This window comes from Myiozetetes cayanensis, unplaced genomic scaffold (assembly GCF_022539395.1).
Source record: "Myiozetetes cayanensis isolate MyiCay16 unplaced genomic scaffold, myiCay2020 scf13, whole genome shotgun sequence".
In the NCBI taxonomy this organism is placed as follows: domain Eukaryota; kingdom Metazoa; phylum Chordata; class Aves; order Passeriformes; family Tyrannidae; genus Myiozetetes; species Myiozetetes cayanensis.
This window is the reverse complement of record NW_026086937.1, coordinates 18,497,544-18,511,555: the sequence shown is the minus strand read 5'-3', so window position 1 is coordinate 18,511,555 and position 14,012 is coordinate 18,497,544. Positions and strand designations below refer to the sequence as shown.

At 41.7% G+C, this 14,012-nt stretch overlaps 1 protein-coding gene across 8 annotated transcripts in view; it reads left to right on the top strand.

The window, feature by feature from the left end:
• Positions 1-14,012, top strand: part of NLGN1 (neuroligin 1) — a 430,580-nt gene that overhangs the window by 113,716 nt on the left and 302,852 nt on the right. Inside the window, exon 1 of one of the 8 annotated variants that reach the window (XM_050308091.1) lies at positions 5,215-5,811. The exons of 2 other annotated variants lie outside the window; for them this stretch is intronic. The gene's annotated coding sequence lies outside the window, so the exon portion shown is untranslated. Of the gene's footprint in view, positions 1-5,214; positions 5,812-14,012 lie in introns of those variants that run through there. 5 more of the 8 variants (XM_050308087.1, XM_050308095.1, XM_050308093.1 and 2 more) reach the window with 5 other exon arrangements.

Below are 14,012 nucleotides of genomic sequence, written 5' to 3'. Positions count from 1 at the left end.
GAATTAACTGGGACTGTCTGAGTTTTAATTAATGGATCGTGTTATTTGGTGCATCTGAAAAGAAAATTCAAGAAACATTTTTGGCTCTTTTGGCCAGTAGCCATAATGACAGCCAGCTTAATTATATCGGTCACCAAGTTATCAGAGCAATCGTAACTGGAGGGAAACAGATGCCAAGAGAAGCTGGTAGTAAAATCATGATGTATTTCACAATCGTCTTATTACTGACTGATTTAAATAAGGACTTAAAATGTTCTGTCAGTACTGAGAGTGTGTCAAGGTTCCAGCAAGTCTTAATTCACAGAAGTTCAAGCTCTCCTTGCTTATGGAAACTGACTGGTGAAAAAGGAAATGGTATTCTTCAGTAAAAGCATGTGGAAAACAATTTACTGTTTTCACTTGCAAATGCTAACAATCCAGGCTACATGTTCATTTTTCTGCTGAGGTTAGGTATTAGGAAACAAAACTCTGATGAGGTTCCTCTAACTTCCATTTCATCACATCAGAGATGAAGTTGGCCCATAGCTCTCTGTCATTTGCTTACTGGATCTAAAAGAATATAATCTGCATGTAATAGTGACTCAGAGCACCAGCTCCCGCAGGGAATGTCCCTGTGTGATTTCAAATTCAGTACGTCAGAAGTAGTATACAGTATGTACTCCTCTCAACTCTACGTTTAAACTAATTTAATTAAAAAACCCTAGAAATAGGTTGGCTCTTACACAGTGTGAACTGAATACCCTTAGTGTAAATGCTTTTTGTAATTTAAAAACCAAACCCCGGCCCCATAGTGTCCCGTATTGGGTCACTGCAAACCAAGGTACTGCTGGATTATGACTCCAAATAATAACTGAAATTTTGGGAAGGAACAAAGTCATAAAACTCTTCTGGACTAAATGTATTCCCAGCCACATAAACAAGGAAATGGATTTTATAATTAATTCAGAGTTCCCTGGCAAGCACAGTGTTGTAATGTGTTGTAATCTACTGATTAAGTTCCAGTAAGAACACTGGCAATGGCTTTTTTTTATCAATATCAGTCTTTTAACGGCACCCAAAAGAACCTGAATCTCAGAATAACCATGGGCAGACTGTGCTCATCTGAGCAACTCTTGGGTGAGTTTGTAGGAACAGGGTTTGTGTTATCCTTGGGTCCTGTTTGTTTCTGCTTCCTGTGTCCTCGAGCATTCTGTTTTGGAAACATGGTACTTTATAGAAAATTGCCTTCGAGAAGTTCAGGCTGAACGGGTATTTGAAACCTTCCAGCAAAGCTTTTAGTCCACTAGGATTCTACTTCACAGAATGCTTTGCCATCCATCAGGCCATTGGTCACGGCTGTTAATTAAATGAAAATGCAAAATAAATCTACAGTGCAGAGATACAACACAGCCAATTAAATATTCCAGTACAAGGTGCTAACGATAAAAAGCAAATGTCACCGAGGACAACCTGTGTGATGTCAGAATACAAATCCTACCAGATGACAAAATGTATGACTCCAATCACAGGTTGGGAGGAAGAAACCCAGTGACCCTGACCACTGAAATGCAGCAGAGATGGTGGTGAGGCCATTTGGGATTATGAGTACAGGCTTGGGAACTTCTGTGGCAGAGAGTGAAGGCAAGTTAAAGTTGGAACCCTAAGACTACATGCTCCTTATTTTCTTGACTCTTGACATGTGAAAGTCTGACCGTTTCTGAGTTCTTTGCCATATAAGCATATTTTTTAAAATGTGGTTGTTTAAGTATAAAAGAACAATACTAAAGAAAGCAAACAATAGCCGTGTTTGAAGTGACTGAGAGACTGTCAGCCCTGTAGCTTTGTGAAGAGGTTTCATGGCCACGCTGTGTCGAGGGACGACCTCTTTAAGTGGCTCTTCTTGGCAAGGTTAAACCAAATGAATGGCAATAACTCAGCAGTTACAGCTAACTACAGCAGCTCATAGACAGGCATTATAATTTCATTAAAGTTCTGGCAATCAGGGGCAATCTAAAGAGTATAAATGCACTGAGATGAGCAATCTTAAGTTCCATGAAATCAAAGAAAATATTTAACAAAGTTATTGCAAGAAACAATTTAATGAGCTGTCTTGAGACAAACAAATTAATGAATATTTAGAACATTGTATATGTAAACAGATCCACCTTTTCTACCTATTAGAAAGGTTAATCTTTTTTTCTTGAGAAACACAGCCTGAAAAAATTTATACTTGAAAGAAAAACACGACTGTCTTAAGTTACATATTGCAATAGCTCATGAAACTTTTGTAACATCCAAACCTTTCCTACCATGAATGTTTCAGGTGCATTCTTTATTTGCCTCAATACGCATTTTAGCTTGGATTACTAGTTGGGAGTTTCTTTGTTATTTTTAGCTTTTGATTGTTTGTTTTGCTCTTTTTAGAAGTTAGGTGCTTACATGAGGGCTGTATGAAGGGCTTCCTGTTCTTAAAACAGGGAAAATGAAGCAGCGTTGAATTTTAGAATATTGCAGAATGCTGGCCTTTGAAATTTTCATGGATTTTCAGTACTTGGAAATGTATCTCTCTTTTCACTGTGTTAGTAAATGCAGAAAACACAACCCTACCAAGATCAGCCAAACTAAATATTAAATAATGCCATCCTTTAAAGCAGTTTCACGTTCCTTAGATTATAATGAAAGTGTAATCTCTTGACATGCAGCATGTTAAAACATACTTAGCAAAACTCTAATCTATTATGGGCCCTTCTCCCCTTCCTTCAAATGAGTCCAAACACTCCTTACAGATATGTATATAGGCATATATTGTAGAAGGAAGAATGGTTTGGGTTGGAAGGGACCCTAAAGTCATCTAGTTCCAATACCATATGTACATATATATATATGTATCTCTGTATAAATAAATGTGTGTATAGGCCACTTAGGTCTTCAAAGCAAGGACATACTGGATGTAGACTGAATCAGTGTCAAACTGCACTGCTAATACAGTAGTGTCAGGCTTTAGGCAGCGTTATTACCACATTTATGTTCAGGCTCAGCTATTACTATCACATCAGGATAGAGAGATTAGTCCTGTACTTCATTTTCCCAACCTTATATCCCTTCCTAGACCTGCATAACTTTCCTGAGCAGAAGAAATCAGGGCAAATCTTGTTGCCCTCCACAAGCTGGTATTCCCTTCCTCCAGCAATATTTTGGATGAGAGGAGGGCTATTGTGATATCGAAGTCCCTGGAGGGAAGAAGCAAGGAGAAATGTTTGAACCATGGAGGAGGGAAGCAGAGGGAAAAACAGCAGAAAAGTTCTGGAAAGGGACCCCAACCTTGGGGACAGACCAGAGCAAAAGTGATGCTATGAATTAATCGATGTCACACATCACTGCTGTGAGAGGGAGTTAAAGACTTAATGTGCTCAAACAACAACTTTGTGCTGTTTCTGCACAAGTGAAGATGGGTTAGGACCACGTGGAGGATTAATAGTCAAAGGTGGGATTGTAGCAAAGTGGGTGGAAATTATCAGCTCCCGCCACCCACAAAACATATGGCAAAGGGATAAATGGGTAGATTTTTTTCCCATAATTAGTTGGGAACAATATGCTTAAATGATACTCAGAGCACTCCAATGAGATGTTCACATGATGGCTTGGGGAACCTGGGGAAGGTAGATACATCCTCCTTCACGGAGCGAAAGGAAAACTTTACATGTCTGGATTCCAATGTCTCAGCAAGTGACAATGAGGGTGCAGTTATTTTATATCACCATTATTTCTTACTTTTCAGTGCAAAAACCGACCCAGAGGCAAAGCTACTCATGGGTTTTGTGCAGATGAAGAATGGTAGAATATCTCACTTGGTATTGCCTCTTTGGTGATAGTTTTTAGACTGTTGGTTGATCTGTGGCTGGTGGCAACTGATTGATATTCATATGCACATTTTCTTTCTAGTTTTGAAACCTTTTTTTTTTTTTTTATTTTAGATAATGTTCCCTTGAGTCTAACATAACATGCATAGGACTGCTTTGTCAGCAGAGTGAGTTCTGCCTTTCCCTCCCATATCTGAGAGCTGTACACTTTTGGTGGCCATGAAAGAGTTAAATTTCAGAGCACTGAAGGATGCTGGACTGTGATAATTGATCATGGACTGTAATAATTATTGATACCTACCAGGAGAAGAATGTGCCCAGAACATGATTATTCCAGTAGATGGGAATGCCACAGGATAAACTGTGCTGTGTCCTGTCACTCCTGCCATGGACATTTAGATGTAGATCCTCAGTGGGACACAGAGGCATAAACAGCCCAGTGTGGCTGGGACTGACCTTAGCTCTGCTGGGATGTGCTCTCAGGTGAGGGTGTAAAAGCTTATCAAATTATCGGGCACCTGCAGACCCTGCCTGGGGCTGTATGCTTGGAAACATGAGTGGGTGTGCTGTGCTTGCTTAGTGTCAGTATTTTAAGCCAAGGTGGATGTTAACAGAGCAAAATACAGATTTTAAACACAATGTGAAGGGAAGTCTCTCTTAAAATAACAGGAGATGTTAATGAGCTCTCTACAAGAGGCTTTAACTCAGGATGTTTTAGTGTGTGATTGTGGCTGTTCTTAAAAATGAATAGACCTTTCATCATTCAAAGGACTATTCTCCTTTCCCTTCTGATCTGGCCTTCCTTTCTCCCCACACTCCCTTAGTTTAGAGAACTTTCATTCTCTACTGTGATCCTAGAAAGCATGAAGGCTGGGGTCAGGGAATACTTTTTTCCTCAGTTAAAAATAGAAAGTAAGCAGTGAAAAATAAGTAAAATATTCCGAGAAGCAACAAGGGGAAACAAAAAGATTCCCTTATATCCTATGTGCAGACAGTGACGCTCTAAGCAACATCACGGTTTCTTACTAAATTATACTCGTGTGACACACTGGAGTATAATTTCCATCTATCTACGTTAACTACGTACACAAAAGTTATATAATTCAGGTATAATTTAGCAGGAGGCAGCGGCCCACCCGCAGGCAGGTGCGAGCAGCGTCTCCATCCCGCAGTTGGCATCGCGGTGTATCCCTGTGTGCAGGGGGGTGCGTGTTCTTCGTGCTTCCGGCAGCCACCGGAGGGGCTCCCCCGCCCCGCTGTCGGGCCGAGCCGCTGCGGGAGGGTCCCCCCCGGAGGCAGGTCCGCCCGGGGCGGTGCGGGGCCGGGTGCGGGGCGGTGCGGGGCCGGGGGCTGCCCGCGCTGTTCGCCGCGCCGCCGCTGGGGGTATCTTTGTACCATTTTTCATCCAGCAGCAATTTGGAGTGGAAACGTGTAATAGGGGGAAAAAGCAAGGGATCTCGGCGGTTCGAGCGAGCCGTGCATCCAGGAGCCAAAAAAGATTAACACCACCACCCCCCCACCCCTTTCCCCCCCGCGCAAGCCCCCTCCGCACCTCCCCGCGCCCCTCGGGGCTCCGTCGCGGCTCCGCGATCACCCGCCGGACACCGAGCGAAAAGGGATTCGTCTGGAGGGCAATTTCGGATCGGGGGAGATCTATTGGATTAGTGGGATTATCTGCCTGCAGACGGAGAGAAGTAGCGTTTGATCATTTCCATTGCCTGCCTGATGGTCGGATTTACATGGAGGTGGCTCGGCACGGATGAGGCTGGATTCCGGATGGGGATTTCCAGCCCCCCCTCCCCGCGCCCCGATCCCGGGAAAGGGGAGAAAAATATATAAAAATCGGTATAATTGGGAAGTGTCCGGGGCACTATCGGGAGCCCTCCCGCTCCCAGCGGCTGGCAGAGCCGAAGGAGGCGAATCCAGCGGATTACAGCTTCAGCTGCGATTGCGGGAAAGCGGCCGTGAACTGGTAAATACTTTGATGCTCCCGGCGTGCGGGGCGAGCCCGCGCCGGGATGGAGAGGAGGGAGGGGGGCGGCCGGGCCGGGATGCAGAAGGGCGGCCGGGATGGAGCGGAGAGGAGAGGAGGGGCGGCCGGGATGGAGGGGGGCGGCCGGGCCGGGCTCGGGGGCCCCGGGCAGGGCAGGGCGGCTGCGGGGCTGAGCCCGGGGGGCGCTTTGCAGGGCCGGCTTTCCGAGCCGTGCGTGTCCGCGGGCAGGGCGATGCGGGTGCGGGGCTGCGCGGGGGCTGCGCGGCTGCGGCGATCCCCGAGCGGTGCCTCCGCGGGGGGATGCGCGGCGGCAGGAACCGCTGCGGGGGAGGGAGTGCGGGGGGTGTTTGCGGGGAGATTCGCGCACACACACACGCACATACACACACACACACACACCCGCTCCCGCCGCCGCCGCCCCAGCGAACTTTTCCTCCCCGCCGCCCGGGGCCGCCGCCCGCCGCGGGCCGGGCGCGGAGCTCCGCGGACGCCCCGCAGCCCCCGGTGCCTCCCGCAGCTGCCGGGCCTGGCGAGAATTTTTTTAAATTATTATTATTATTATTTTATTTCTCCAGACATCATCTTTCTCGGCTTGGGTGCTGAGGGCTGGTTCTTCTGCTCCCCCGCCCCGCTCCTTCCCTGCACGCCCCCCTTCATCCTCCCTTCCTGACGATCGCACTAGAGCATCGTCTTTACTTGCTAAAGGAAAATCAATTTTCAACAGGTTTAATTAAAATTAATCAGTCAAATTACTTAATATTAATTGACTTATAATTAAAGCCAGAAAGTTACCTTGGAATCGGGGGAAAGGATGTTATCTGGAATCATTTTAAGGATGCATATGGTTTCAGAGCAATTACATTCAAATAATTGTTTAAATAAAACAAACCAGAGCTTGATTAAAGTGTTGTGTTCTTGCTGCTGCAGGTGACAAAATCTGGAGTGGCTATTTCCTTTTGTAAATTTGCTGACCTTTTGAAGGAATATCATTTTAGTTTGACACTGGGTTTGCTTTCTGGAAGGCCAGTTTGTTTTAGCTCTAACAACTATGGCATAAAAAATCCACTAGTATAAAATGGAAATATGTCTTATAGAAGCTATAAATATCAAAGTGAATGTTTTTAGCACCTTTAGATGTTCTGTGAATTTGAAATGAAGCAGATTTTTTTTTTCCCCCCAGCATAAGTGTAAGAAATTGTCTTAGGAAATATTTTTTTTTTTCAGCATTGCCATCCACTGTAGTAATATTTGCATTTATCCAGTACCTTAGTGGGACCAGACCATACTGGTAAATTCACAGAGATAACTCACATCTGAAACCATGTATTCGTGGCAACACTCACAATAACCTTTTCATGCTCCCTTAAGACCAAGGTTGGGTTTTTTTGCTTGTTTTTTACAGTAGCAGCATTTTTGGTGCATCTACAGACTATTGTTATTGGTGAAAGAGCAACACTGTGAGCTTTGGGACATTTTCTCCTACTTTTTTTTCTGTGCTGGCTTGGTTGAAGCAAAGGATACTTATGAAATTGCACGTACTTTATTACAAGCACCTCACAAGTGAAAGACCCATGTATGGTATAAATGAGCATTTAAAAATAGAGCCCATTATTCAGGGCCCTGATTTTCAAAGATACTGATTCCCATTGACTGCACTGAGACTTGTGTGGGCTCAACAGCTGTAACACACAGCCCACTTTTGCATCTTTGAAATGAGATTTGCAGACTGGGAGCCAAAAGCTAAGTAGCCATGTTTGGAAATACTGGTTGGGTGGGTTTATTTCTTTTTTCTGCGCCCCCCCCCCCCCCGTATTTCTGGTGCAGGATGCAGGGTTAAAGAAGACTGTTTCTTAGTTACTTTTGATAAATGACACCGTTTTTCTTAGGCTACAGCTACAGATTGCAGTGATGTTGCAAAAGCAGTTTTGCAGTAAATGATTAGGAGATCCTTAGATACATACGAAGAGACCCCATTTATTTTGTACGTTTCATGTGAATCATATGCAGGCTGTGGGAAGAAAAATGAGGCTGAGGATAATCATACTAAGTGTGCTGGGAAGCAGGACTTGGCTGAACACCTCTGTTTTGTGATTAAGTGAAGTAGCAACGAAAGCCATGAGTGTTCAAGGCTGTTTAAGGCAGTAAGTTGTGTAGATGCGAGGAGAGCTGTTGTCCTGACAGTGCTTTGGTTATCTTACCCCTTCTCCTACAGTAGGGTAAGGAGATAATATCCTAGCTGTTGATACTTAAACATCCTTAACAAAGTGGGTTTGCTCTGGATTATTTGTCTGGAGGTGGAGCAGTCTGCTGAGGAGGGTTATTTAAAGACTGGGACAGGGCTGTAGGCAGATAAATTGATTTGCAAGTGAATGGAGGATTTGAACATGGTAATGGTGGTGGTTTTATTTTTTATCAGTTTGCATTTTTAATATCCACTGGCATTCACACAAGCGTAAACCACTCTAATTGTTCAAATGGAGTCTGGGGAAAAGAGAAGAAAGCAGAGGCTTAGATGTGGTCTCTGTTCGTAATGGATTGGCTTGCCTTTCTTTATTAAAAGCAAATATACATTCCTTTCTAATAGAGATGTAGAGCTGTATTACAGATCCTTGGCTAGCTCTGAATTATTTGTTTGATGTCATATTTATTATGGTTTTTTAATCATATGAAAAGAAACTATTTAAAAATTAAATAGGGAAAAAAAGAAGGGCAAAAAGAGACAGACGTTCTTTGAAAGCAAATAATGAAAAGACAGCATTTTGCCAGAGACTCAGTAGAAACCTTTGTGGATTTCTTTTAATAAGGGACGGGCAGTTATCAATCTGATCCAGTAAATAATATAATTTCTGATTAGTCTCAGACATCCATCATGGTAAGTATAAAAAGGTAATGGTAAAAAGTAGATCCAGACTGATGAATAAAGGCTGTTCTATAAACATATTTTCATTACTATAGCCCTGATTCTGAGCTCTGCATTAGGAAGGCATGTAAGCACTCAGAGGGGGATGCCTGCCCTGCTGCCCAGTTGTTGCACAAGAGTTTGTACGGGAGGGAGGAACAGAAGGAGGGAGGGAATTGGGGGATGCAAAAAAAAAAGAAACTGATGGGAAAACTTCATCATGTGTTTCATATCGAGGGCACATCCTGTAGTTTTAAATGGGAATGATGACCTTACATTCCCCTGAATGACTATTGAATTATCACAGTTACAAGGGGAAATCTTGTTGGCTTCTTGGTGACTCAGCTCCAGGTTTCCATCTGCCTCTGAAGAGCCTACATGTTTTCCAACAGGCTGTTTTCATAACTGTGGCTAGTTGGCTATTTAGTACCATGTTCAAATTTGCCTGTGCACCCACTCTATCATGCCACTTTTCTCTAGAAAACTAAAGGTGGTGTGAAGGACCACCAGCGATGTGAAACCATGGGGCACAATGTCTCTACTGTAAATGTCCTCCCGGTTATCAGGCGATGTAAAGGTCCAGGCTGCAAATAAAAGATGAGACCATTAAAAGAAAAGCAGTTGAAGTTCTCTTTACCCCATTTGTTGAATTATTCTGTTTTGTTCTCATAATATTTTCTGCACAATCAGTTTTAGTGCTGCCTTTGGGTAGCCTCTTACCTTCTGATGATGCTTGGTTAGGTCTTTTGCACCATATCAAGGGAGAATGTAATGTTTGGAAATTAGCAACATGTGACTGTGAAATCATAAAAACAGTCAAGGACACTTTACAAATATTGTACTTCAAGTGACTCATATTCCTTTAACCAAGCAAAGAACTTAAATGACAATTTAAAATTTTGTTTTCTAAATCTCCTTAATCACATCCTGCCTAGAGATGCCATTAGCCCACTTGTTGAACTGGTTCTGGGAATTTAATGAGGGGAATACATTTCTGTTGTATTTTATAACTTTATTTAATTCCATCTTGTCGGAAGCTTTTAAGTTCAACATTTGAACTTAAAATCATTCTTTAACTTGAGCCTTCCCAACCCCGTCCCCCAGTTTCCAAAAAAGTACTTGAAAGCAGCAAAGTGTTGTGTAGGCACATAGTGTTAGAAATATTCATGAGGAGAAAATGACAATTTAGTTAGGAGAAGCCTTACAGATAGACTGAATATTTTGACATCCTCAAACCTGTGTAAAATAGGCATTGTGGGATGGAGCTTTTGTTTCTTCAACTGGTTTCCCAGTGATGGGGTTTTTGTGGAGAATTGGGGGCCTGATATAGCCACCATGAGACCCCATTGCTGGGTTAGGAAACCCTCTGGTCACTGGAATTGTGATCAGCATGACCAGGACATGACCACAGGGAGACCCGAGAGTGGTTGCTATAACAAATAAGTCTCTTTCTCACAGATAGTGGTAGAAAATGAAAAGAGGACAAGGAGCTGAATAATAGGAGCTACACATGAAGTCAGATGGAAAGAGTAAATCTTTGTAGACATTTAATGGTGTTATATTCTAAGCTTTTGGGAAATTTTATTTGAAATTTTTTTACAACAGTAAATATAGTCTGTGCTATATCCTATTTCTATTTCATGTGAGAGAAAAATTCCCCATCTATGGCACAACACTTTACTGCTACCATTACTGCAGACTTTATAGATCAAAGATGTGTCAGCATGTTAGCTTTAGCTGTAATGCTTTTTTTGTGTGAAACCTTATGGGCCTTACAGCCACTTTCTCATACTGACACTCATAAAACGTTCAAGTTCTCATATTTATTATTTAATTTGCTTCCTATATAAAGCAGCAGAGCTCTTTGGTACATGAATATGAAGCCAAAAATGACAGGCAGGCATGAATGGGACTAATGAGTTTTAATAATGCACATATTAGAAACTGCTAAAGGAAGTTTAATTAAGAAAAACAAGTTAAGCATGAAATTCATTTTGGAACAAATGCAAGTAAAGTCACAGATGTACAGAATGCTAGATCACAGGAAACAGCCTCTTCAAGTTGATAGATCCCTATAATGCCAATATTGCTCTCAAACTGTAGTGTGCACTCTGCAGTTTTGGAAAGCGTGGTAATACCATTCAAGAGCACTTTCAGAGTTGAGTTAGAGATGTTTGGTTTGTGATTAATAAATTATATTTACACCTCTGTGAATTTTATGATGAGTTGGAATTTGATCTCAGTTACCCTGATGAAATTGAGACCATCTTGACCATCTGATCAAGAACAAAAAGCATATTTTTCTGCCACAAGAAAATTTTTTGGTGTTTGTCTTAAAAAAAAAAAAAAATCATCTTATTGAAGAACCAGTTATTGATCTAATTCTACAACAAGGGTTTTGTGTTCTTGGAACTGTTATTGTATTGTATCCAGATAGACAAACAGTTCATGGACAAATCTGAGTTCATTCAAGCATCTTGGTTTGCAGAGCTGTCTGTCAAGAAGTGGTAATAACTGTATTCTGTCTTGTTTTATTTTGAATTCCTAGCACCCCTCAAATAGGAAAATACAAAAATGATATCTTTCTTATGAATCTGGTATGAAAGCTTGTCTTAGGTGATAAACTAGCATTAAAGGTAATATTGTTGGTATTACAATTGCATTAAAGGTGATGAAGAAAATCCAATTTACTTTTCTCACATGATTAACCCCAGTGAACCAAGGGTTAGCTGCAATTATATATCAGGTGAAGAACTTTGTCAGCAATTCTATAACATTAGTTTTTCACCTGCAAGAGACAACAAAAGAACAGTTGGTTTTCAGAGCCTCTGTGAGGGTTCTAGACACTCTGTTAGAGTGATCAGATGGGAAGCATGTGCTTACTGTATGAAGTATTAATCAAAGCAAATGAAATCCAGTTGACTTAAAGATATACAATATATAGATTTCAACACTGAAGTTCTCAAATAAGGAGTATCTGGGTTATTTTTTTTCCTGCAGAATGACCTCTGATTAACATCAGTTCAGTTGAATTTCTACAGTAGGTCACAATATCTCTCTGTCCTGAAGCACAGTGCTGCCATCAACAGAATAGCCATTTGATCATTTAGCTGAACGGTTACAGTACTCAAAAGTGAGTATAATATGTGGTCCATTTAAGAGTTAACTGTAAGCTGCTAAAAGGAATAAAGGTTCACTTCAGTGCCCATTATATTCCAAGCCAGTGCATCTGTCATTTTTAATTTAAATCTGTATTACTTAGCTGTCTAAAACTTTACACATAAGTGACAGAGTTACCCATTCTTTCTGTTATGGGTAAAATCACCATTTCGTTATCTACTTACTGTGCAAAATGTCAGGCAGCTATGGTCCACATTAAAAGATTCTAGTCAACTTCTGGTAAAATAAACAATTACTTCAGCTAAGAAGTAGAACTGCTTTAAGAAAATGATTTATTGACGTGAGTAAATGGAAGATAATAAGACTCAAGTAACCCTCTTCTTCTCACAGGCTTAATTTGTCTAATTCAAAAACAGTTTAATAGAGGATTATGATCAGAACTTTTTCTACTTTGGCAAACTAAGTTACAGAAATTATTTAAAGGGATCTTTTGATCATGGAAATACTAGTTAATAAGGAGTTTGAGTTAGTGAATATTCCCATTAATGGGAAAGAACAAAAATACAGTGCAGCTGAAAAATGCATCACAATTTAAAGGAGCCTAATGACATCTACTCAGTTTAATTCAACTTTTCACTGATTTTGCTACACTGCATTGAATAGTGTATTTAAGTACTGTATTTTTCACTAATTGGATATGGGGTTTTGTCTACAAAACATATTAAATAGAGGTGAATGTGAGAATGGCAGCGAGGAATCATTTTCTCTGATCTGGGAGTGATATATTTACACAGCTCGTAGCATCCAGAAATCCTTACCAGTGGGCTGTTTGCCGACCTTGTAACATAACACTTGTAATCTCAAACTAATGTGGGGTGGGACTGCGGGCCCAACAGGATGGTATCTCATTCGTACCTTTGTTGGTGATCTTGACAAAGGTTCTGCCTCTCAGCAGGGCTGGATTTGTAACAACTTTCTGGAGCTTCCGGACCTGTAGCTGCTCTGAGGTGGAAGGAGTGGTGGCATGTGGGAGTTAACCAAATCCCACCAGAGCTGTACCCTTCTTACGTGTGCTACATATTCAGGATTGCAGTCTCCTCTGTTATCATTTCATACACCTGTGTTTTTAAATGCACGTAGTTAATTTCTTGGACTAAAAACATGCAAATCCCGTCCCTTCACCAAGTATTTATGGAAATAGCCAAGAGCAGCGTCCGTTTTAAAATCTTTTACAGAATGGTTTGGGTTGGAAAGCACCTCTAAACATCATCTAGTTTTGACCCCCTGCCATGGCTAGGGACACCTTCCCCTTGCCCAGGTTGCTCCAAGCCCCATCCAACCTGGTCCTTTTTACTGCTCCATTAAGAGAAAATACTCTGCATTTGGCACAGAACTTCCCTTTGCTAACCTGAAACACTGAAGAAGAGATGGGAAATTCTGTGATTCATCTCTGGAGGATTTGTCTGATCATGTTTACAACTGGTGTGTCACACTGATGTAGTGTTCACCCTGGGTCAGAGCCTTCCCTCTAATGGCTTCTGTTCCCCTGGTCATGCTCCTGTTTGGCACCGTAGTGTATTTTAGAACATGGATTTCTTCTTAGAGACGTGAAACATCTCAGGGCTCCTAGTTTTAAGTAGAGACTGTTGTAAGTAAAAATGGATGCAAATAGAGCTCATTCTGCAAAATACCACTTGTGTTTTTTGAAAGGAAGCAGCACTGTGTAGTGTTCCAAACTCTTACAATCACTTTGTATGAACGTTTGTGCAATTGGGATTTGCTGGCAAAATTGAGGTGGAAAGGTATTTTTAGGCATGAATATCAAATCACAGAGTACATCTTCAGCTAAAAAGAAAATAGCCCTTTCTTGGTTTTTGTTTCTTTGTTTGTTTTGTGGGGTTTTTTTTAATCATAACAATGATAGCCTTTACATGTGCTGAGGCTGGCATATGGCCAGAAGCCTTGGGTGCCACCAAAGGTTTTATTAATCCATTGGAGCTATTGAGAGGTGGTACAGATCAAACCATCCCTTGAGATCTGAAGGTCTCTGCATGAGCAACAATGAGGAATTTAGCTGCTGCAGTTTGCAGCAGATATGACCTGTTGTGGGATGCCCTGTGTCATTGGAAATGCAAAGATGCACTGAAGCTATCTTGGATTG